The 23,716-nt window shown below is 41.5% G+C and overlaps 1 protein-coding gene and 1 pseudogene across 3 annotated transcripts in view; one reads left to right on the top strand and one right to left on the bottom strand.

Annotated features, from left to right (window-relative positions):
- PRUNE2 (prune homolog 2 with BCH domain) overlaps nt 1-23,716 on the bottom strand; it is a 291,389-nt gene that overhangs the window by 260,496 nt on the left and 7,177 nt on the right. The window lies entirely within an intron of this gene.
- Nucleotides 21,486-22,354, top strand: LOC138433114 (small ribosomal subunit protein eS4-like; annotated as a pseudogene).

Raw genomic sequence — 23,716 nt, 5'->3', positions numbered from 1 at the left:
TCTGATGCAAGGAATGAAGGTTCAATCCCTGGTCATGGAACTAAGATCCCACAAGCCACAGGGCAACTAAGTTTGCAAGCCGCAACTAGAAAAAGTCCACAGGCTGCAGCGAAGACCCAGTGCAGCCGAAATTTCAAAGTAAATAAATAAAAAGAACATTGGAAAGTATAATGTGTTGAACCAGGGCCAAGTATTTTTTTATTGTTACTGATGGAGAGAAGACATGAATATAACACAAAATAAGCAATTATCAAGACTGACTCTGCTGGTCATTACTTTAAAAATCTAGAGAGGGCTTTATTAAGTTTTCCTGACATTAAAGAGAAATGAAAATGATTTTTTAAATGTGACTTACACTCCTAGGTCAATCTAATTGGTAAAAGACAGTCGACATTTTCTATCCTGTCACTGGAGCTTCACTTGGCATTATTGCTTAATTTAGAATTAATGTCTAAAGGTACCAGACATATAAATTCTAATAAGCTGGCTCAAACATCACACGAATAATGCTAGAACTGCAGACTCAAGCAATACCTCAGAATCAGTGTATACGAGAAATATAAAAGAAGAGATAAAGGAAAACAGTAGAAAGAGCTTATAGCTGAAGAAGCATATTAACTCTTCTCACAAGATGAGATTAGAAAGAGGGGCTGTGGGAGCACTGAGGTGTCTGGGGGCTGCATTAATTAATAATAAATTAACACTAAAAGGTTACTAACCAATTTAAAAACATTAATTCCATGTGCATGAAATTTATTTTTATGATCTGGGTAAGTCCCAAATGTGTGCACATCAATAAATATTTATAAATGAATGAATTAGGAACTTGGGCACAGGGATTCTCCCAGCAGTTAAAACTGTATCACTGCCAACCATCCTTCTTCCCTATCTATGTCCCTCTGTGTGTGCGTGCGTGCTAAGTCGCTTCAGTCGTGTCCAACTCTGCAACCCCATGGACTGTAGTCCTCCAAGTTCCTCTGTCCATATGATTCTCCAAGCAAGAACACAGGAGTGGGTTGCCACACCCTCCTCCAAGGGATCTTCTCAACCCAGGGATCAAACCTGTGTCTCCTGCAACTCCTGCATTGCAGGCAGATTCTTTACCAATGAGCCACCTAGGAAGCCCCACATCCCTCTGACAAATACCTAAATGGGAGAACATCAAAATCACAGGGCAGTGCAAGAGGCATGAAGAAGGACTTTTAATAACACACAGTCTTGGTCCCATCTGCTATAGTGTCATCAGATAGATCTGAAATGGGGCCCAGGTGCCTGTGTTTTCAGCAAGCTCTCCAAGTGAAGATGATGCCTACTGAAATTTAAGAACCATGGCTCTATGACATATTACTACTAGAAATTCCTCTTTCCCTGAAGTAGAAGAAATCACTTCCAAAAGTCTTCTTGCAAAACCTGTTTCAATGAACACAGAGCAGCAGTCTTGGGTTTTAGAAATAAACAATTTAAATGGTTAAACAGAAATAGAAATATACTGAGAAGTAATACTCAGAACTCAAAAGCTCATTTGTATTTGGCCAAGGTGAACTACAGAAAACAGTTAAAGATAGTTCATAAATGCAAGGAATAGCTTATTCTTCTGAGGAATATGAACCCTCCATGTCCCTGACCCACACTGCCAGAGGGACTAGGGGTAGGGTTCCTCCTGGACACATCACTGCCCCTCTCTGGGGCCAGTTTCCTTTGAACTTTTCAGGATTTTCCCCCAGTAGACAATGGGTGATGCTGATTCCATGGACACACCTACGTAAACAACTGCCTTTTAAAGTTTCACTTGCTTTCATTTGCTCTACCTCCTCTTTCTGTTCTAACCAGGGCTCCTCCCCTCATGCACAAACACCACCAATTACACTTGGTGGTGGAGGGTGGGGGTGGGACTGGAGGCCATCCCACCATTTTTAGTGAAATTGATAAATAGATCTTCAGTGCCTGCCCATCTTTTCTAGCACTTCCGTTTCTAATATCACTGCTACCCAAACATGCCATTTTATACGTTATTTAAAAATAACCACTGGATCTCAGGAGTGACTTAAACCCAAGAGAAAGTTTTATACATGGCTACCCCAATGCCTGCCATCTCTAGAATTGTGGTGACCTCCAGAGAAATGCTAATCAAACTGAATTACATGAAATTATTTTAGGAATTGAATTTAATATAGGTGGACACATAAAAGAAACTTGTCTTCTCAGGATACCATAGGATACAACATGCTTCTAGGCAAAAAGGCAAGAGACACAGGGTACCGATTCTAACTTTATTACTAATTTGCTGGGAATTCTCGTTCCAGAATTCCTGTCTTCTCTGCTTCTGATTCTTCATCTCTAACATAAGGAAGGTGGCAGCTCATGGGGCCACAAAGAGTCGGACACAACTTACTGATTGAACCACAACAACATTAGGAGGTTGCAGCACATGATTGCTAAGATTCCTTTCAGTTTTAATGATCTAGAATAAGTCTAAAAAGAAGGTAAGAAGGTAAAAAAGAACGTAAGAGAGGGATCCCAGGGCACTCGCAATTTAAAAGAGGACTTACATATTTTTCATTTTAAAAAATCAAAGGAATGACTTTCTAATGGGGGAATTCCAAGTATGGTTGCACTCAAGACTTTAAGGTGACCTTTTAGGGATCCCTCCAATCATACCGCTCAAAAGAGATCTCCTTTGGCTGGTGACTTTCTCTTGAGTTTGTTTGATTAATGCTTTAATGTACAGTAGGGTATAGAAACCAAGTATGGGCAAATGAATAATCTAGTATTTAGGGAAGGAAATTTTGGTTTATAAATAATGTACAATTAAAGGCTTTTAGAGGGACAAGCAACTGCTACCTCTTATGATATCACTTCCAAACACTGGGACTTGGAAAGAATATCTGTCTAGAGGATACACTTGCTCAATACAGAAAATAAAATCCACTCAGGTATAGTATAAAGATATACTATCACCCTTAGTATGATCCAGACCCAGCAGGAATGAGGGTTTTGGAGTGGTGATGTTATTGACAGATTCTGAGGCTGATCAAGCTGTTCAGCAAAGCAGGGGTAGGGATCAATACCCACATCAGCAAGACGAGGCAGGTCCTGCTGATTTCTCAAAAAAACCTTTCCACAAAAGAAAGGTCAGCACTATGGTCAATCAGATGGTCCCCAAGGCCACTGGAGATGCAAGGCATCAATGGGTCTGAGTGCAAGAATGCAGACTGACCTCAAGGACAGTGCAGCCAGTTAGAGCATTGAATTTACTCTTTAAATTCTCCTGAAGAAGAGAAGGGAAAGGTAAGGGCAGTGGAGCAGTCTCTACTCTTAGAGCACGTGGGCGTGTAAGAGATTTGGAAGTGGGAATCTTTCGGAGGAGAGGAGCAAGATTGAGGGAAGGAGGAGAAGGGGATGACAGAGGGTGAGATGGTTGGATGGCATGACTGAATCAATGGACATGAGACTGAACAAACTCTCGGAGATAGTGAAGGGACAGAGAAGCCTGTCATGCTGTAGTCCATGGGGTAGCAAAGAGTCAGACACAACTTAGAGACTGAAAAATAACAAGCAGCAAGATGGTCCTGAGCAAGAAAGTAAACCACACCATTCTTAAGAAGAAGCCACTGCCCCCTCAGCTTGGTTTTTCTCATTCACAGCCAAGTTGAGCTTCTGGTTGCATAATGAAAAGTTACTTAGAGAGGACCATAAATGAGCCAGTATCTAGAGTTCTTGAACCCCTAGAACAACAGTTGGTTGACTAGATCACCCACTTCAGAAAAGTTGGAAGGCACGGGGCTTCCCTGCAATCCAATGGTTAAGACGTCACCTTCCAAAGCAGAGGGTGCGGGTTTGATTCCTGGTGGGACAGCTACGATCCCACATGCCTTGTGGCCAAAAAATCTAAACATAAGACAAGAAACAATGTTGTAACAAATTCAATAAAAAGACTTCAGAAAAGTTTAAAAAGAAAAGCAATAAGGTGCACAGTAAGGATTTCTTATGAGGAAAAAGATTATTAAATAGTCTGCAGGGATTTTTCTCCCTTTAGTATTCATTCCTCTGAGAAATTTAACTGATTCCATGATAGGTGTCATTAGATTAGAGCATTTCTCAAGCTCTCTTCTAAAATTATAAAAACTACTTGTTCCGATTAACCCCCACCTTCTCACCCACCCCAAAGCAATCTGAACTACCAGGCATTACTCTTCTCTTAATGTATATATTTGAAAACACATGGATACATACAGATTCTCTTTCAGTCTTCTGTACCACCAAAATGTTTTACCAGCACATAAAATCAAGAATTATGAAATGAAGCATTTTATTTTCCACATGGATGACCTAATGATAGTATCTTACATTGAAATCACTCCCCAAGGTATATTAGGCAAATCTCTAGCTTTTATTCCCATTGACCATCACAGTCATGCTGAAAAGTTAGAGAGGCTGTGTATTAGAAAGTACTCCCCAGGGAACTAGAGCTACAGAGAACACTAACAAAAAGTTTGGAAAACTCTGAGTTTAACAATGTTTAAACATATGTATTACAAGGCCCTTCAGACTCTTCATGTTAGTTCATTACAAATCTCCATGTGGGGAGGGGAGAGAGAGAGCGAGAGAATATTTCACAAACTTACTGTATCACAAAACCCTTTTCCCATCGCACATCTTATGGAATTCATGTTGGGACTGCCCCTGCATTATCATTTTGCTAAGACATGATAAATATCTACAGTTGCATTTTAGCTATGCTGTATTCAACAACATCTGACAAATGTTTACTGATCCTCAATGTGCCAGACACTGCTCTAGGAGCTATTAACAAAGAAGGAAATCCTTGCTTTTATGTAGCCTATATTTTAACGGGGAAAATAAAATTTAAAAATTAATAATAAATAAAATAGGGATAAATATTAATAAGAAAAAAACAGGAAATGTATTAATAACTCTGTGTGTGTATCTGTCTGTCTACATGCTGGGGAAGGGACAATGTTTTGGAGGAGGTGGCCAAAGGTTTCTGAGGTGATAGCTAAGTAAAGCCCCAAAGGAAGTGAGAGAGGAATTATCACATATCTGGAAAAGAAGCAGTCTGAGCAAAGAGCACAGGAAAAGCCCATAGGTGGGGCTGTATCAGAAAGAAAGATTCAAATTTGATTAAAACATGGCCCTGTTTTTTATTTCTACTATAAAGATTTGTCAGTCTTTTAAGAAACAAGTCTAACATTTTTAAAAGCCACACATGCAGGGGAAGAAGAGGGTGGGATGAATTGAAAAAGTAGCATTGATATATATACACTACTGTGTACAGCTAGTGAGAAGCCGCTCTATAACACAGCGGTCCCAGCCTGGCACTCTGTGATGACCTAAAGGGGTGGATGGGGGGTGGGTTGGAGGGAGGGAGTCTCAAGAGGGAGGAGATATATATATATATATCTAATATCTAATATTATATATATATATATAATTATGACTGATTGTCATTGTTGTTTGGCAGAAACCAATACAACATTGTAAAGCAATTATCTTCCAATTAAAAATGATAATAATAATAAATAAAAGCCATGCATGTTTTAAGTACACATAATTCATGAGTCTTGTACTTTACTGTAAGGACCCAGAGTCTTGCATTTGTGGTTTTTCAAACACTTTCCCTAGGGATTCTTGGGACACTTTTAGGAGAGTCTGTGAAGTCAAATCTAGTTTCATTAATGAGAAGACATTACTGGCCCTTTTAGCTGAGCAGACATGTGCACAGTGGAACAAAAGCAACAGTGGCTAAAACCACCAGGACCTTAGCAAGAATCAAAGCAGTGGCACTAAGGTAGACCAGTAGACCCTGCGTTCTTCCCTGCCACAATCCTGCAGGACAATTACTGCTGGTTTAATTTGCAAGTGTTTGACAAAACTGTTAGAGAACACACTAAGTTAGTTAAATCTCAAACCTGGAGTAAACACATCTTCTAATACTCTGTGGTAAAATAAGGCATATACATAAAATATTTCTGATTCATTTTGAAGACCAATGGTTGTCCAGAAGGAAAAGGAGTTGTGCAATTAAATTATGAGCTGATTAACTCAGTTCAGCTCAGTTGCTCAGTCATATCTGACTGTGACCCCATGGACTGCAGCATGCCAGGCTTCCCTATCCTTCACCAACACTTAGAGTTGCTCAAACTCAAGTCCATCGAGTCGGTGATGCCATGCAACCATCTCATCCTTTGTCATCTCCTTCTCTTCCTGCCTTCAATCTTTCTCAGCATCAGGGTCATTTCTAAGGAGTCAGTTCTTTGTAACAGGTGACCAAAGTATTGCAGTTTCAGCTTCAGCATCAGTCCTCCCAATGAATATTCAGGACTGATTGCCCTTAGGATTGATCTCCTTTTGCAGTCCAAGGGACTCTCAAGAGTCTTCTCCAACACCACAGTTCAAAAGCATCAGTTCTTCAGCACTCAGCTTTCTTTACAGTCCAATTCATATCCACACATGACTACTGGAAAAACCATAGCTTTGACTAGATGGACCTTTGTGGGCAAAGTAATGTCTCTGCTTTTTAATAAGCTGTCTAGATAGGTCATAGCTTTTCTTCTAAGGGGCAAGTGTCTCTTAATTTCATGAGTATAGTCACCATCTGCAGTGATTTTGGAGCCCAGGAAAATAAAGTCTGACACTGTTTCCACTGTTTCCCCATCTATTTGCCATGAAGTGATGGGACCCGATGCCATGATCTTAGTTTTCTGAATGTTGAGTTTTAAGCCACCTTTTTCACTCTCCTCTTTCACTTTCATGAAGAGGTTCTATAGTTCTTCACTTTCTGCCATGAGGGTGGTATCATCTACATATCTGAGTTATTGATATTTCTCCCAGAAATCTTGATTCCAGCTTATGCTTCATCCAGCCTGGAATTTTGCATGATGTACTCTGCATATAAGTAGCTGATTAGCTACTTCTCACTATATATTTTTGTTTGGGAAAATATAGTTATTTCTAATAAAATATGTTATTTTGTTAACATGTAATGGATTTATGTTATTTTTAATGAATTAATAAATTAATATTAAATTTTTTCCAGTTCAATTACTGTCACAGTAAATATTGATAAATGTAACATACATAAATAAACAGAAGCTTTTGCCATCATCAATCATTTTTAAGAGTGTAAAGGGTCCTTAGACTAAGAAGTCTGAGAAACATTATACTAATAAAAGAGCAAAAATGCCATGCATGGGCACATATATGAGTAAATACATACACTTATTATATATTTGAGGGTTTTCCTTATTTTGGCTCTTCTGGGTCTTTGTTGCTGCACGAGCTTTTCTCTAGATGCGGCAAGTGGAGGCTACTCTCTAGCTGTGGCGTGAGAGCTTCTCATCGCAGTGGTTTCAGTTGTTTTGGAGCACAGGCTCTATAGAGCTTTCGGGCTTCACTAGTTGCGGCCCATGGGCTCTGTAGCGCTGTAGTTTCAGCTCCCTGGCTCTACAGCACAGGCTCAATAGTTGTGGTGCACAGGCCCATTTGCTCTGCGGCATATGGGATCTTCCCAGATCAGCGATCGAACCCATGTCTCCCGCATCAGCAGGTGGAGTCTTTACCACTGAGCCACCAGGGAAGCCCTATACTTGGGACTTTTTTGATTGAAATTCAAATAACACATCAGCTATTTTTAGGTGAACAATTCAATGGCATTTAGGACATTCAGAATGCTGGGCAACCATCACACTACCTAGTTCCAAAACATTTTCATCGTCCTGAAACGAAACCCAGCACACGTTAAACAGATCCTTCTCTTTGTCCACTTGTATCCCCAGCCCCTGGCAACCACCAATCAGCAGTCTGTATCTAGGGATTTACCTATCCTAGACACTTTATATAGACTGAATCAATAATATGTGACCTTTTGTGACAGCCTTCTTTGACTTCACATAATGTTTTCAAGGTTCATCCTCACTGTAACATGGATTGTGGGTGTTTCACTCCATCTATATTTACTTTTAATTAACTATTCATCTTCACATATTCTTTTAAGGGTATATTTATGATCTCTGATTTCCCAGGCTCCAGAATGCACCAAACAATTGGATCACATTTCAGTTTCATTTGCCTCTTGGATTCTATCTGTAATGAAGGGAATGATGCTAGGAGGCCCTTGGCACCTGACTCCCCTTTTCTTGGGCACATATCTTACTCCAGGGAAATGCATGATCTTCTGTACTATTTATACTACAAAGGCTATTGCAAACTGATTGCAAAAAATGGTCCCTCTCTTTATCCACACACCTACAAAATAACTTTGCAGCTTCTTCCATCAAGAAGAGGTGGGTCTATCTCTCCCTGCCCTTGAATCTGGACTGGCCTTGTGACTTGCTTTAGCCAGAAAATGAAAGAGCTCATAGGATGGGTAAGAAAGTTAAAAGAGACAGCTTGTGCAATATACTTAGCACAGGGCCAGGCACATAAGTCATAGTTAAGTGGTAACAATTATCATTTAGAGTACATATAGTATAAACAGCATATAACAGGCATGCTGCTCTCTGTTCCAGGAATTTTGGTCTTCATATGTTTCCCTCATGTCTTTTCTCCTCTCCCCACTCATCTTCTGGCTGGGTCCAGATGCTATCAGTTGACAGATGGCATAACCAGATAAAGAGCTTGCACAAAATACATACAGGTTACAGTTTCCAAGAAAGTAATCAATCCACCCAACCTTGGGTTCACTACAACTCCAGGTTCACCCTGGAGGTAAAGACATTTACAATATAATCTAGTTGGGGCTAGTTTAATCAAAAATATTCTCAGTGGGTAATTTTGAACCTACATTGAAGAAACAGGAAAACAGAAACAATTTATTGAGTGTCATTGTCGAAGTGCTTCACATGCACAATCTCATTTAATCTTCACAGCAACCCTCTGAACCCCCTGAGACAGACTAAATTGTCCCCATTTTACAGATGAGAAAACTGAGGCTTGAAGATATGAATAATTTGCCCAATTTTGTGGAAGATGCTATAAGAAAGTTAAATAAGAACTGATTCTTGTTCCTCAATCTTTTAATAATAGAATCCCTTTAACTTTCTCTTTCCTTTGTATCCTCCATGTTTTGAGAGTTTTTATTTATCATGTAATAGCATTATTAGTTTTGAAATGCTAAAATGAACCCTTGACTTAGGAGATCGCAAAGTACTAAAGCTCCTGGTTTGGAACTGTTGAACTAGTCCCAGCTCCTCATCTGCAATTAAAGAAACAGAAACTCTGAAAGAATCAAGGATTTGCCAAGGCCCCACTGCTCCCATGTAAAAGGAAAATCACTAAAATTCAGGTCTTCTCATTCCCTGTAACCATTTTGTTTTCCATGACAAAATTCTGCCTCTAGAACATGCCCTAGCTACAGGGACACTTAAGAACCAAGTCACCAGTAGGAGACAGAATTAAGGCAACAATCAGAAGAGGTTTACCAAGTATTTAAAATCTTCACAGCAGCTGCTCTGTATGCGCCACACCTTTTGGCTAAGTGATTATTTATTCCAAGAGAAGGTTCTGACACCACATAAAGGGGAAAAAAATTAAGAACTATTTAAAGATAGATGACATTCAAAGTAGTTTTAAAAATATATGTAAAAATGATTCACGTGTTACTGGGATTAAGGATTTTCCATACGGGGATAGAATGATGTAGCGGGAAGAATGCTGACTTGTGCCACCATTTTTTTAACTTGGAGCTTGTTTTATGAGATGGCATACTATCTTCCGTGTGAAAAAGGGGGCAACAGAGAAAGAAAGCTTCCCGTGATAAATGGAACAGAAGCAGGACTTTATTTCAGTTCTGAGCGGAAGCTCTTAGAACCATTGCTGAACCTACCAGCAATCTTACTTTTCTTCTGCTCCAAGAGCAGCCAATCCCAAGCCATCCTTGCTCCTTTAGCCTGCGTCCCAGAATGAAGACGGGCTTGGAGTTACCGCTGACCCTCAGCAACTTGTAACACAAGTGAGAAATATGCCTTATCTGTTGAAAGTCACTGACACTGAGGACTTTTGCCACCAGAACACAACCTGGTGAACGCTGACAGATGCAAAGCAGTATCTAAAATGACTCCTAAAAATTCTAAGAAGGCTGCTGATCATCCCCACAGAACCTGACATTCTGAAAGCCTTTCTGGTCTTCCCACAGGGTCAAGAGAAACAGAATTCTGCTTAAGGGAAAAGGAATTGGAAAGGGCAAAGTAGGCTGTAGGAAACTGTGAACAAAGAACACATCGGAGAAGCAGAGAGACAAAGCAAAAGCCAACAGCAAAAGGGCATAAATAAAAAAGGAACTCCACCCATACAAAGCAGCACATACAAACGGGAGCCACTAACACCAAGGAGGAGGGGAAAGGAAACAGGAAGTAGGAGAGCATCCAGATGCCAAAGGGCTGCCTGCAAGACAGATCAAGACGAGACAAGAGAGGGATCAAACAGCGGTGAGAGGAACTGTGAACAGTTTTAAGAGAAAAAAAAGTTGGACCCCAACATTGTGTTTGCTGCATCAAGTCCCCTGCTCAAAAGGAAAGTGCAGTAAGGCAGCCCGTCCTCTGGAAAACATTTCCATTTCACCTGGGGGCAGGCACCTCCAGATTCTGTTGTTCAGTCCCTCAGTCGTGTTCAACCTTCTATGACCCCATGGACTGCAGCATGCCAGGCTTCCCTGTCCTTCACCATCTCCCTGAGTTTGCTCAAACTCATGTCCATTGGTGTTGCCATCCAACCGTCTAATCTTCTATCACCCACTGCTCCTGCCCTCAATCTTTCCCAGCATCTGGTTCTTCCCAGCAGCTGGCTCTTCACATCAGGTAGCCAAAGTATTGGAGCTTCAGTTTCAGCATCCGTCCTTCCAATGAATATTCAGGATTGACACACACTTTAAAGGGGCCATGAATGGTGCCTTCTGCCTCCAGTAAATCAATGCCCTGGGCCCTCACTGCTGAAATTATGGTGGGGAGGAGGGTGGGCTGCTGGCAGCATCAGCATCACCTGAGAGCTTGTGACAAGAGCAGGATCCCAGGTCCCACCCCAAACTGCAATGACTCAGAATCTGCACTGTAATACAATTCCAGGATGATTTTCCAACACAGGAAAGCTTAGTAAGTGCTGCCATAATGACCACTCTTCCCAAAGTAAGTGTACTATGCCCCTGATGTATGTTAAATCGGAAATATAGGTTAAGACTCTCAGGAATGCATACTAGAAATTTAGCTCCAACATTCATTCGTTATGCGCCCTTAAACAAGTCACTTGACTTCCCCTGAGCCTCAGTTTCCCCCTCTATAGACTGAGCACCATGACACCTTTCTTAAAGGACTGATGTGAAGGTCAAATGAAATAAGATATGTAAGCTGCAGAGTAAATACTGATAGATGTCAGTTCTATTCCTTGCTGGCCATAAGCAGGTTTTGCTGAGGGGTGAGTGGTGAGGGTAAGAAGCAAGCGAAAGATGTTTGGAGGAAATGAGGGCAAAGAGAAGGCCAGGCAAGGGATACTGTTGATGGGAAGACACTAGCTTAACTTGAATTCTCTTATCTGGTCCTTCTTGTTCTCTGCCCTCTATCTTCAGAAAAACAGTAATGTATTCAGAAAGAAGCTGGATGCTAGAAGTCATGGCACACAAGGATTTACTTCAAGCACCTCCTCCCCCACAGGCATGCTAATTATTTAGCAGATGTGCATAATTTAACAACTACACAGCCAAGTGTCTCAGGGTCAGTGATTTCCACTCGCATCCCAACACTTAGAGGAAAATATCAACCCAAGCATATTTCCCTCAGCATATATTAAAGCTTCCCAACACAATATCTATAAATAAAGTACTGTACTGTATAGGACTCATCCTGTTAGAGAATAGATTCCTCCTTTTAAAAAAGTCATATTAGGTTTTTAGGAAAACTGGTGTCCTATAAACCTGAAAATTTCGTTAATTACAGAATTTCAAGCCCAGACTAACTTTGAGCTCTGTCTCCCTAAATTTCCTCTCAGTTTGGTTTGGATGTTTCATTTTTTTCACCACTATAAATGAATCAAACTCTTAAGAAAGATACGGGCAACCCAGGCCCTCTATTCAAGGGCTAATGGGTCTGATGCATCTTAATCTTTGTGCATATTAAATTTAGCAACCATGTGGCCTCTGTCATAAAATGGAGATAAGAAATGTTAGTCTGGAGATCTATGTGTTTCTTAGTGCAAGTCTTTTGAAAGAGAATAATTCAGCTTAGTGAAGTCGCTCAGTCATGTCCAACTCTTTGCGACCCCGTGGACTGTAGCTCTCCAGGCTCCTCCGTCCATGGGATTCTCTAGGCAAGAATACTGGAATGGGTTGCCATTTCCTTCTCCAGGGGATCTTCCTGACCCAGGGATCAAACCCAGGTCTCCCGCATTGCAGGCAGACGCTTTAACCTCTGAGCCACCAGGGAAGCCTAATGCTTAAACTACATTAAATTGCACTAAACTAAAATTACTCTATTGCATCAATATGGGGTGCACTTAGGTATTTGGCCAGTTAACGAATATGATCCAAATGGAGAAATAGTGTAAGGTGGATGGAGAGAGAGAATTTGACAGAATGACACCTCCTTCATAAGAAGGAAAGAGCTCCTGTTACAGTCAATTAAATTCCCTTCCCCTCATTACAAAGATCTCTCAGCCAAAATTGACATAAGCGACATCCAGGCACCTGGTGCCCCACCGCGGTATGAAGGATGCTGTCCACAGGCCCTTCAGAGACCTGCCTCCCAGGTGCCTCTTTTCTGTCACAGGTGACACCTGGTCTCCAGAGCCTGGAGGGCTCAGCATGCTTCCACCAATGACACATCCACGAATCTCATATTTGCAAACTGTTCATCAGAGGCCATCTCACAATACTGCAAAGCTTAACTGGCTTGCTTTGCTGTGTGTTTCCTGCAACATGACTTCAGTCCGAATGTGTTTCGTCATTGGATATTCTCCTCTTAGACATGGGCTCTACGTTCTTACTCAGTCATTTTCTCTTATGGAGATGGAACCAAGCAAGCAAACTCCAACTGAAACCTTTAAACTACCTTTTGAAAGTGTAAACCAATTTTTGTATCTGCTGATAAGATTGGAAGCAAAGGCATGGAACTCAGAAAACACTCTCTGCTCAGCTCTGCCACTTTCCGGCTGCATGTCCTTGGGCAAGGCTAGATTTCCCCTCTGGCCTTTTTCTTCTCCTTTGTGATGTAGATATAATAACATGTCCTACCAAAGGTTGATCAAATAAGATCACATAGGCGGAGGCAGTTATGAAGTGTAATCCTATGGCTTGAATTACCATACCAAGTACAACAGCAACTAGCTTGATTGCTCCATAAGGCTCAGGCTTGTTTTGTTTTGTTTTGTTTTAATAATTCAGAGAGGAAGTCAAAAGAAAAAGAGAAAGTGGCAGATTCTGCTTCTTAGTCCCAAGCAACATTTGTAACTGACGTGGCATAGATTGTATTATGATTGTCTTAATTAACAGCATGGCAGCTTCAGACTATTTGATCAGATTCATGTTTTTTAAGTTAGTGTAGTACTGCACAGTCTCTCAAATTTGTCAAGAGCACAGACCTAGGTGTCAAGAGACCTGAAATTTTTATTTGACTCTTTCACAATGTTCTGTGGAACAATTTAACCTTTCTGAGTCTCTCTAAGTCTTAAAATTTGGTGGGTTTCATTCAGAAATCAATTTGGAAAGATTTAGCAAGAAACTTGAGACTGTTTATATCTTTTGCTCCAATAATTACATATTTGAAAAACTATTTTAAGGACCTAATCCTAAATAGGACAACATGTTTAGGTGCAAAGATATTTGTTATGGTATAATTAACAGCAGAAAGAGGACAATCAAAATGTTTAACCACAGTATATCTTTTTAATAAAAATATATGCTATCATTTAAAATGTTGACTCAGAATGCTATGTTATTACATAGGGAAATATTTAATAAGTTATGTTAAGTAAAATAAAAATCAGGGTACCTAAATGTATGAATGTTGTTTAGTTGCTAAGTCATAACTGACTCTTTTATGACCCCGTGGACTGTAGCCCACCAGGCTCCTCTGTCCATGGAATTTCCCAGGCAAGAATACTGGAGTGGGTTGCTGTTTCCTTCTCCAGGGAATCTTTCCAATCCAGGGATCCAACCTGTGTCTCCCGCATTGGCAGGGGGTGGTGGGGGGTGGGGGTGCATTTCTTTACCTTCTTTACTGCTGAGCCACTAGGGAAACCCAAAATGTATTAATATCCTATTGTAATCCTACACGCAGGAAAGAATAAGAAAACTCCTTGCCATAATATTGCCAATAGCCATGCTCCAATGAAAATGAGTCATTTTAAGGCTTTTTTTCTATTGTTTACAGTTCATTTTCAGCTTTCCTCTATTTCCCAAATTTGTTTTAATGTTTATAATTTTATAAATAAACAAAGCCTAAAGCATAATATTAGGAGGTTAAAATAGACAGCCTAAAGTCACCTATTTCAGTGTTAAGGATCTATCCTTGTATCATAGTCTCAAATGGAAAGGTCTGTGATTAAAATAATCCATAGCGTCAAAGCAAGAAATCACTAATAAAAGTTTACAGCTACGGAATACTGTTTAAACACACAGAATCTCAGTGCCTGTTCCCACAGCACTCCCAGAAGTGATAGGCCAGGGTGTGTCCAGTGTAACTCAGCAATCAGGGTGGATGCATATAAATCTTTCTGAGAGCAAAAGTCCAATGAAGAGGCCAGTAGTCAGGAACATGACTCCATGTTTATGAGATACATCAGAGCAGTCTATGTAAATGCCAGTCTATGAAACCCTGTGCGTGTGTGAACTGATTTTTACAGCGATGTCATGCTTGGTCAGCAGGCTATTTTGGCATGGAATACTCCCATAAATGTGAGAAATACATTTCCCCATCATAAGGCTCAGCGTGATATAACACTATGGAGAGCTAATGAACTTTCCAAAATATTTTAAAAGCCAGTTCTGGGATGGCATTTTGGTCTGCATCCACCACAGTGAGTTTATGTCTGGATATTTTGGAGACTGGAAAAAAGAGTGATGGAGCTTTGGGCCAAGGTCCAAGGGTAGGCAGCCAAGTGACAAGCTCATGACGAGTTGCACACCAATGAGGTTGCTTTGCTTTCTGCATGGGTTTATGTCAGATTCACAAAAATTGAGCTACAGGATAAAATTCCCCCTCTGGTTTATCTTTTTCTATGACCTGTTCCTTGGTGGCTCAGACAGAAAAGAATCCACCTGCTAAGCAGGAGACTCGAGTTTGATTCCTGCGTTAGGAAGATCCCCTGGAGAAGGAAATGGCAACCCACTCCAGTATTCTTACCTGGGAAATTCCATGGGCAGAGGAGCCTGGTGGGCTACAGTCTATGGGGTCGCCAAGAGTCGAATACCAGCTGAGTGACCGAGACTATATATATGACCTGCATACATTTCCTAAGACCATGTTTTCAATTTGCCTACAATCTAAAAAGAAAAAAAAAGTTCTCCCGATGATCATGGTAAAAATTGAAAATGAATATTATATTAAACCACAGTCAGTTCAGTTCAGTCGCTCAGTCTTGTCCAACTCTCTGTGACCCCATGGACTGCAGCACGCCAGGCCTCCCTGTCTACCACCAAGTCCCAGAGCTTGCTCAAACTCATGTTCATCGATTCAGTGATACCATCCAGCCATCTCATCCTCTGTTGTTCCCTTCTCCTCCTGCCTTCAATCTTTCCCAGCATCAAGATCTTTTCTAATGAGTCAGTTCTTCACATCAGGTGGCCAAAGTACCGGAGCTTCAGCTTCAGCATCAGTCCTTCCAATGAATATTCAGGACTGATTTCCGTTAGGATAGACTGGTTTGATCTTAAACCACAAGGATTGGTCAAAATTCTGCTCACTATTCTTTGAAAGAATCCAGGCCTCCCAGTCTGTTTATACGGTAGCTGCCGAAGGGTGAGAGGATTCTACCTGATATTTCAGCTGAGAGATGCTGCACGCAAACCAAACCAGGTTGCTAAGGGCAGAGAAGAGATGAAAGCGTCAACAAAGCAGAGGATGGAGGCCAGAGAGCGACCTGCCCTCAGCCTCCCTGGAGAGGGACCTGGGGACGCTGCTGTCCCAGAGAAGCACCTGAGCACGTGTCCTCTCAGACATACCAGTGGCAGGGGGCAGCTAATCTACCCACCTGGCATGACACTTCTGTCCTCTCAGGGAAAGGTGCTGATCTGGCCAGCAAGATGGGCCACTTGCTAGAGAAAATGTGTATGAAGAGTGCAAGACAAGCAAAATGCTCCTCCATCAAGCTGAGCTTCTTCCCTGGGCCCTTCCTTCTTTTCCATTTTGGAAAGCAAGAAGCAAACATGTACGTCTCTCTTTTGCACCCTTCAATTGATAGATAATTTAATGTATTTATTTATGGCTGTGCTGGGTCTTGCTATGCAGGCTTTTCTCTAGTTGCACTGAGTGGGGGCTACTCTCTCTTTGGGGTGCGAAGGCTTCTCATTGTGGTGGCTTCCCTTGTTGCAGAGCACAGGCTCTAGGGCACTGGGACTTTAGTACTTGCAGCACATGGGTTCAGAAGTTGCAGCTCCTGGGCTCTAGAGCACTGGCTCAATAGTCATGGCGAATGATCTTAGTTGCTGCACAGCACATGGGATCTTCCTGGGTCAAGAATCAAATCTGTGTCTCCTACATTGGCAGGCAGACTTTTTACCACTGAGCCACCAGGGAAGCTCCAACAGATCATTTTTTCACAGCAAAAAAAGACCTAATTGAATTGTTGGGCTTCTTTAAAAATAAGCCACTTATTCTTTTTTATTTTTTAATTTTTATCACAATATGCTGCTGCTGCTGCTAAGTCACTTCAGTCATGTCCGACTCTGTGCGACCCCATAGACAGCAGCCCACCAGGCTCCCCGGTCCCTGGGACTCTCCAGGCATAGTTGATTTGTAATGTGTTATTTTCAGGTGTACAGCAAAGTGACTCAGTTACATATAAATTTTTTTTCAAATTATTTTCCCATTATTACAAAATATTGCATATAGTTCCCTGTCCTATGCAGTAAACCAAAAAAGCCACTTTAATTCTTAAAGTCCTGTTGTTTCCAACTGAAAGAAAGAAATGGGTCCTACAATGGGGAAATCTTTCATTAAAACTTTCCAAATAATAGAAAATCCATCAGCAGGCAGTCCCTCCCTCTCCAGTTGTTCTTAGGGATCTTATTTTACAGGCCCAAGGTCATTGCTACAACTTCTTTATGGAGCCCAGAACCAGAGTAAAGTTCTTGATTCAGAATGGGAGTGGAGAGTGGGGCTTCTCACATCTCGTATGTGCCATGGGCCTATTTATGCTTCCCCACATGAGGCTCACATTCATAGCACCGTCATCACTCTCCGTCCTGACTCATGATCACTTGCTATAAACCATGACATTTCACATACCTGGCTTCACTTAAGAATGAGCTCAGCCATGCAAGGGACTCTTCCAGACAACTGAAGCTTACCCTCCATGTAACAACTGCTGTTCTATTTCTAACATTAATTATCTGAGTTGGATTTTTTTTTTTTCTGAAATTGCTTACATACCCCCACCTTCTCTTAAACAGGACACCAAGCTTAAATAATTTTCTTCCTTGATTATTCAGGGTCATTACTGTGAACTTTCTGCCACTGATGTTATGGCCTCCAGAGTCTGTGCAGGCGTTTAGGACTGCTTACCCTACATCAGATGGAATGCCACTTGCTGAGCATCTGGGCCCACTTCTTGGGAGTCTGTTTGCCTGTGGTTTTGTTTGTGGGCTACCACTCCTCCCACACCCCACTCAGAGAAACAAATCCTGTCAAAGCCCAAGTTAAGTAATGAGGATGACATAAAATTGGTGCCAGCATCTGTGAGTCTTTGCTGCATTCCCATCATTCTCTGAATGGCTTTCAGATATCATTATACCAATCGGCTCAGAAAGATAGTTTAGGGGATTTTCCTTTGAGAAAAGAACTAATTCTCAAGGTAGGTTTTTAATACTCAATGGCAGTTGTCTGAAGGAAGGCTGCCTTTGTGTAATTTTCAGTTTTTTTGGAAACTCTGAACTCCAGACACATGAGCTCTTACTCTTGCAGATAATTCATCCTGAGCTTTTGGAAAGATTTTCTTCTACGTCTCACTTTTCAAACTTTCCTCCCCTCGAATGCTGTTTTTCTTTGCTTTTCTCCTACCTCCCTTCCAATTCCATCCCCACCTTTCTTCTTTCCTTTCTCCCTCTTTTCTTTCATCCCATGTGTGTGTCCATAGTACCTCAGTAGTCTTCTGCACCACTGCTAAGCCGGCAGTCTGGAGATCAGAAGTGAAGCAGATAGCAGACACCTTGACTCCTAACCTCGGCGCTTCTTCCCAGCTGTGTCGCCCAGGCTGTGCTCACTCTATCGACACTTACTCACTCAGCCAAACCCAAATTTTCTGTCTCCAGCAAGAGAGTGACAATAATGAAGGGGGAAAAGGCACAAATAAACTTATTTACAAACCAGAAATAAATCCATAGATATGGAAAACAAACTTATGGTGACCAAAAGTGAAAGGAGGGGAAAAACAAATAAGGAGTTTGGGATTAACATATACACACCACTATATATAAAATAGATAACCAGCGAGGACCTACTGTATAGCACAGAATAATTTTTGATAACCAATAAGGGAAAAGAATCTGAAAAAGAATATATATATACATATCTATGAAATGGAATCACTATGCTATACACCTGAAATAAACACAACACTAAGTTGTGAATGTCTGTGAGTCAACTATACTCCAATTAAAAAGATAATGTATATGAATATGTTTAGTAATCATATGGAAATTATTGTTGATAGTGAGTTTAAGAGAATTCTTTTAACTATATTCAGAAACTGGGATTTGAAGTGGAGCGCACATTTAATTGAACATTACTCATAAGTAAAATGGTAATGATAAAATTACCGAGAAAAAAGGTTTGGCTAAAAACACATTTTTGAGAACCTCACTATATTGTTGCTGTTGCTCAGTCACTCAGTCGTATCCGACTCTTTGCGACCCCAGGGACTGCAGCACGCCAGGCTTCCCTGTCCTTCACTATTTCCTGAAGTTTGCTCAAACTCATGTCCACTGAGTCGGTGATGCCATCCAACCATCTCATGCTCTGTCGCCCCCTTCTCGTGTCCTCAATCTTTCTCAGCATCAGGGTCTTTTCCAACTAGTCAGCTCTTCCCAGTGGGTGGCCAAAGTATTGGAGCTTCAGCTTCAGCATCAGTCCTTCCAATGAATATTCAGGGTTGATTTCTGATTTGATTATGAGGATTGACTGACTTGGTCTCCTTGCTGTCCAAGGACCTCTCAAGAGTCTTCTCCAGCAGCACGGTTCGAAAGCATCAATTCTTTGGTACTCAGCCTTCTTTATGGCCCAACTCTCACATCCATATATGACTGCTGGAAAAGCCATAGCTTTGACTATATGGACCTTTGTCAGCAAAGTGATGTCTCTGCCTTTTAATACTCTGTCTAGGTTTGTCATAGCTTTTCTTCCAAGTAGCAAGTGTCCTTTAATATTATACATAATACTACTATATCTAAATAAGTTTCAAAATTGAAATGTTTGCACATATTTTCATGTATCAGTTCTTAACATAAGAAATCTAAAGAGCAGAGGAAGCTTACTGTAGGACATTAAAAACTCAGTTGTTTGTTCAAAAAAAAAATGAAGGAATCTGGAAAACCAAAAATTGTACTCACAATTTGATGGCAACTAAGGGGCAACTTCTAACTGTTTTAAAAAGCCATTCTCATTATCAAAAATTCACTAAATACCCACAATATTTCTAGTCACTCTAAAAGCTAGTCACACAGGGGAGATCCAGAGAGATGATATGGGGTGGGAGGTGGGAGGGGGGTTCAGGATTGGGAACTCATGTATACCTGTGGTGGATTAATGTCAATGTATGGCAAAACCAATACAGTATTGTAAAGCAAAATAAAGTAAAAATAAAAATTAAAATAAATTAAAATAAAAAAATAAAATAAAAGCTAGTCACAGACCCTATCTTCCAAGTAGTTTATTGGTGTTTTATTTTTCCTTCAGTTGGACATACAGTGAAACAGTCTCCCAATTTCTTCAACCAAATCATAGATAGTCCCGCACCATAACTTCCTCATAGCAGGTTCTCAATACTATTGATTGATTAGTCAATTATCCAAGGATATTTTAATATAAAATAGTCAAAAACAGAGAAATGTACCTCTCTTGGGTCAAAGTTAACTCACTACCCAACACTCCCATAAACCTGCCAAGTTGCTCGCATTTTATTTAAAGAGAATGAAATGTTCCAGGATATCTGGTGGTGTGGGAGTGGGTCCTGGAATGGGAGTCAGATGACCTGGGAGCAAACACTGGCTCTGTTCTCTACTGACTTGAAAACTTGGGCAAACTTCTTGCCCACCTGAACCTCAGTTTCCTCAACTGCAAAGGGAAATAATAGCTACCTCACAAGGCTGTTTTGAATATTAAGTGGAAAAATATATTTCTTAGGGATAAGACAGATAGTCAACAAATTTCAGTCAAATTAAAATCATCCCTGTTTCTATAAAATGTAAATAGGGCTTCCTGGCTCTCTTATTCACCACAATCATTTTCATGTTTTTATTACTGTGGGTGAAAGAGATATTCTTGTCTTAGTACATACACACCTGCAACAGTCTTAATATCATTTGACTGATGAGGCCAGTCTGGAAGGCCTTCAACTTTCCTATCAAGGACTGAAAAATCTTCCCTGCTAGTCTCATGACATTAGTGCTGGCCCAGAAGCAGCAGAACAAGCTGGGCCAGCTTGGTGAAATGGCTGGGATTGGGGAAGTCTAATTTTTCCCCTTTGGACCACATAAGGCTCCAATAGTTTCACCCTGTCTACTGTTGCCCAGTGTGGTTTTGCAGAGTGCCCCGACCCTTCCCTGCCTCTCTCCAATCCATTCATGCTTTAATCCACCAGTTCTTACAGATTCCAAGCAATCATGCATAAAACCTAGGCTCATTATTTTACAGTAACATTTTGTACAAAGTGTGTACCACATAAAATCACTGGATGGCACTCCTCGACCTTAACATTTCTCATCTCCTTCTAGTAAGCCAGCCCGCATTCCCATATACTATGGCCAGCCCTTCTCCAGGTTCAGATCTCTAAAAGTCTGCACCTGCTCATCCATTTATTCATTTTTTGGCCACTACAGAGTCTTATGAGTTCTACAAGCCTTTTGTCTTATGGCTCCATTCATTCTAAAAACACTTCCACTTTTTTGCGCTTAGCACAGTCATGGCTCAGGGCTTCCCTGGTGGCTCAGTGGTAAAGAATCTGCCTGCCAATGCAGGAGACGCAGGAGACAAGGATTTGATCCTTGGGTAGGGAAGATCCCCTAAGTAGGAAATGACAACCCACTCCAATATTCTTGCCTGGAAAATTCCATGGACAGAAGAGCCTCATGGGCTACAGTCCATGAGGTCTCAAAGACTGGGACACATGCAGTCCTGACTCATGGTCCCAAGAAGCCCCTGAAGGCTACAGCAGCTCCAAAGCCTCCAATGCTGAGTACACTGACCAGTGTGTTTGCTCCTCATCCATCAACTGGCCCCCACAAGCTGAGAGCATATCTTCCCCTCATCTTTTACTAAGGAACAGATTTAAGTATTCGCTGACAGGAAATTAAGTAAAGAAGACCTGCATGCAGGGGTTCATTAAGACTGATGGCAAGGTCCAAATTGATACAGCCCACCTGCTGGCTTTAAGGATGTCACCAGCATTGGCAAGAAAGGGGAGAATTTCTGTCTGATCTGTGACACAAGGGTGGCTTTGTTGTTCATTGAATTATACCTGAAGAGCCAGGTACAATTTGTGCAAAGTAAGAAAGATCTTTGTAGCACAAAAAAATTCCTCATCTGGTGACCCATGATGCTTGTATCATCCACTATCCCGATTCCCTTTCAAAATGAATGACTCCACTGAGATTGATTTCAAATCTGGCAAGATGACTGATTTCAAAAAGTTTGATACTGGTAACCTGTATATGGTGACCAGAGGCACCACCGTGGGAAGAACTGAGCGATCTTCTGCTGCAATCACCAACAGAAAGAGACAACCTGGTCCTCTTGGTGTGGTTCATGTGAAAGACGCCAACAGCAGCATCGTTGCCTCCCCATTCTCCAACATTTTTGTTATTGCAAAGGCAACAAACCATGGATTTCTTTTCTCTGAGAAAAAAGTATCTGTCTAACCACTGCTGAACAGAGAGACGAGATTGGCAGCTAAAGAGAGCAATGAGTCAAATGGTCTATAGGATACATGACTGGAAGGGTCTTTGGGTTTAACTGGGCTTCCAAGGTGGTGGTATTTGTAAAGAATCCATCTGCCAGCACAGGAGATGTAAGAGACATGGATTCAATCCCCGGGTCAGGAAGATCCCCTGGAGGAGGGCATGTCAATCCACTCTAGTATTTTGCCTGGAGAATCCCATGGACAGAGGAGCCTGGTGGGCTACAGTCCACAGGGTGCCAAAGAGTTGGACACGACTAAAGCAACTTAGCACTCATGTAACAGTGTCAGACTTTATTTTGGGGGGCTCCAAAATCACTGCAGATGGTGACTGCAGCCATGAAATTAAAAGACGCTTACTCCTAGGAAGGAAAGTTATGACCAACCTAGATAGCATATTCAAAAGCAGAGACATTACTTTGCTGGCTAAGGTCCGTCTAGTTAAGGCTATGGCTTTTCCAGTGGTCTAGTATGGATGTGAGAGTTGGACTGTGAAGAAGGCTGAGCGCTGAAGAATTGATGCGTTTGAACTGCGATGTTGGAGAAGACTCTTGAGAGTCCCTTGGACTACAAGAGATCCAACCAGTCCATTCTGAAGGAGATCAGCCCTGGGATTTCTTTGGAAAGAATGATGCTAAAGCTGAAACTCCAGTACTTTGGCCACCTCATGCAAAGAGTTGACTCATTGGAAAAGACTCTGATGATGGGAGGGGTTGGGGGCAGGAGGAGAAGGGGATGACAGAGGATGAGATGGCTGGATGGCATCACTGACTTGATGGACGTGAGTCTGAGTGAACTCCAGGAGTTGGTGATGGACAGGGAGGCCTGGCGTGCTGTGATTCATGGGGTCGCAAAGAGTCGGACACGACTGAGCGACTGAATTGAACTGAACTGAGGGCTTAATTAAAGATAATGAGGAATGATTAATTGCCCAAAAAAGCCTCTCACATACAAACAAAGGCCATTTACTGAGCTTCAGGCACTGCACCAGGTTCTGGAGTACAGGTCTCTGAAGCAAATCCATACAGAGACCTTGGTCCCTACTCTCATTAATCAAATACACATGCTCAATAGAGATATAATAACAAGCTGAGATAAATGATCTAAAAACATCACCCAAAACCTTGACCTAGACTCATGAACTGGGAGGTTGGGTGGAAAGGGGTCATTCAGCAAAGTTTTCCCTTCATCCTCCCCTGATCTGTAGAAGAAGTAGGGGTTATTTAAACTAGGAGAAGGAGCCAGCAGAAGTTGGGCAGCAGGTGAGTCAGATCCTAGGGTCAGGGTAAGAGAGTTGTCTGTTCTCCTAAGAGCAATGGGAAGTGATAAGAAGGATTTAAGGGAGGGATGTGACAGAAATAAAAGACACTTCCACAATGGCTGGCAG

This window comes from Ovis canadensis, chromosome 2 (assembly GCF_042477335.2).
Source record: "Ovis canadensis isolate MfBH-ARS-UI-01 breed Bighorn chromosome 2, ARS-UI_OviCan_v2, whole genome shotgun sequence".
Taxonomy (NCBI): Eukaryota; Metazoa; Chordata; class Mammalia; order Artiodactyla; family Bovidae; genus Ovis; species Ovis canadensis.
The sequence above is the reverse complement of the archived record's forward strand: the minus strand, read 5'-3'. Positions and strand labels throughout refer to the sequence as shown.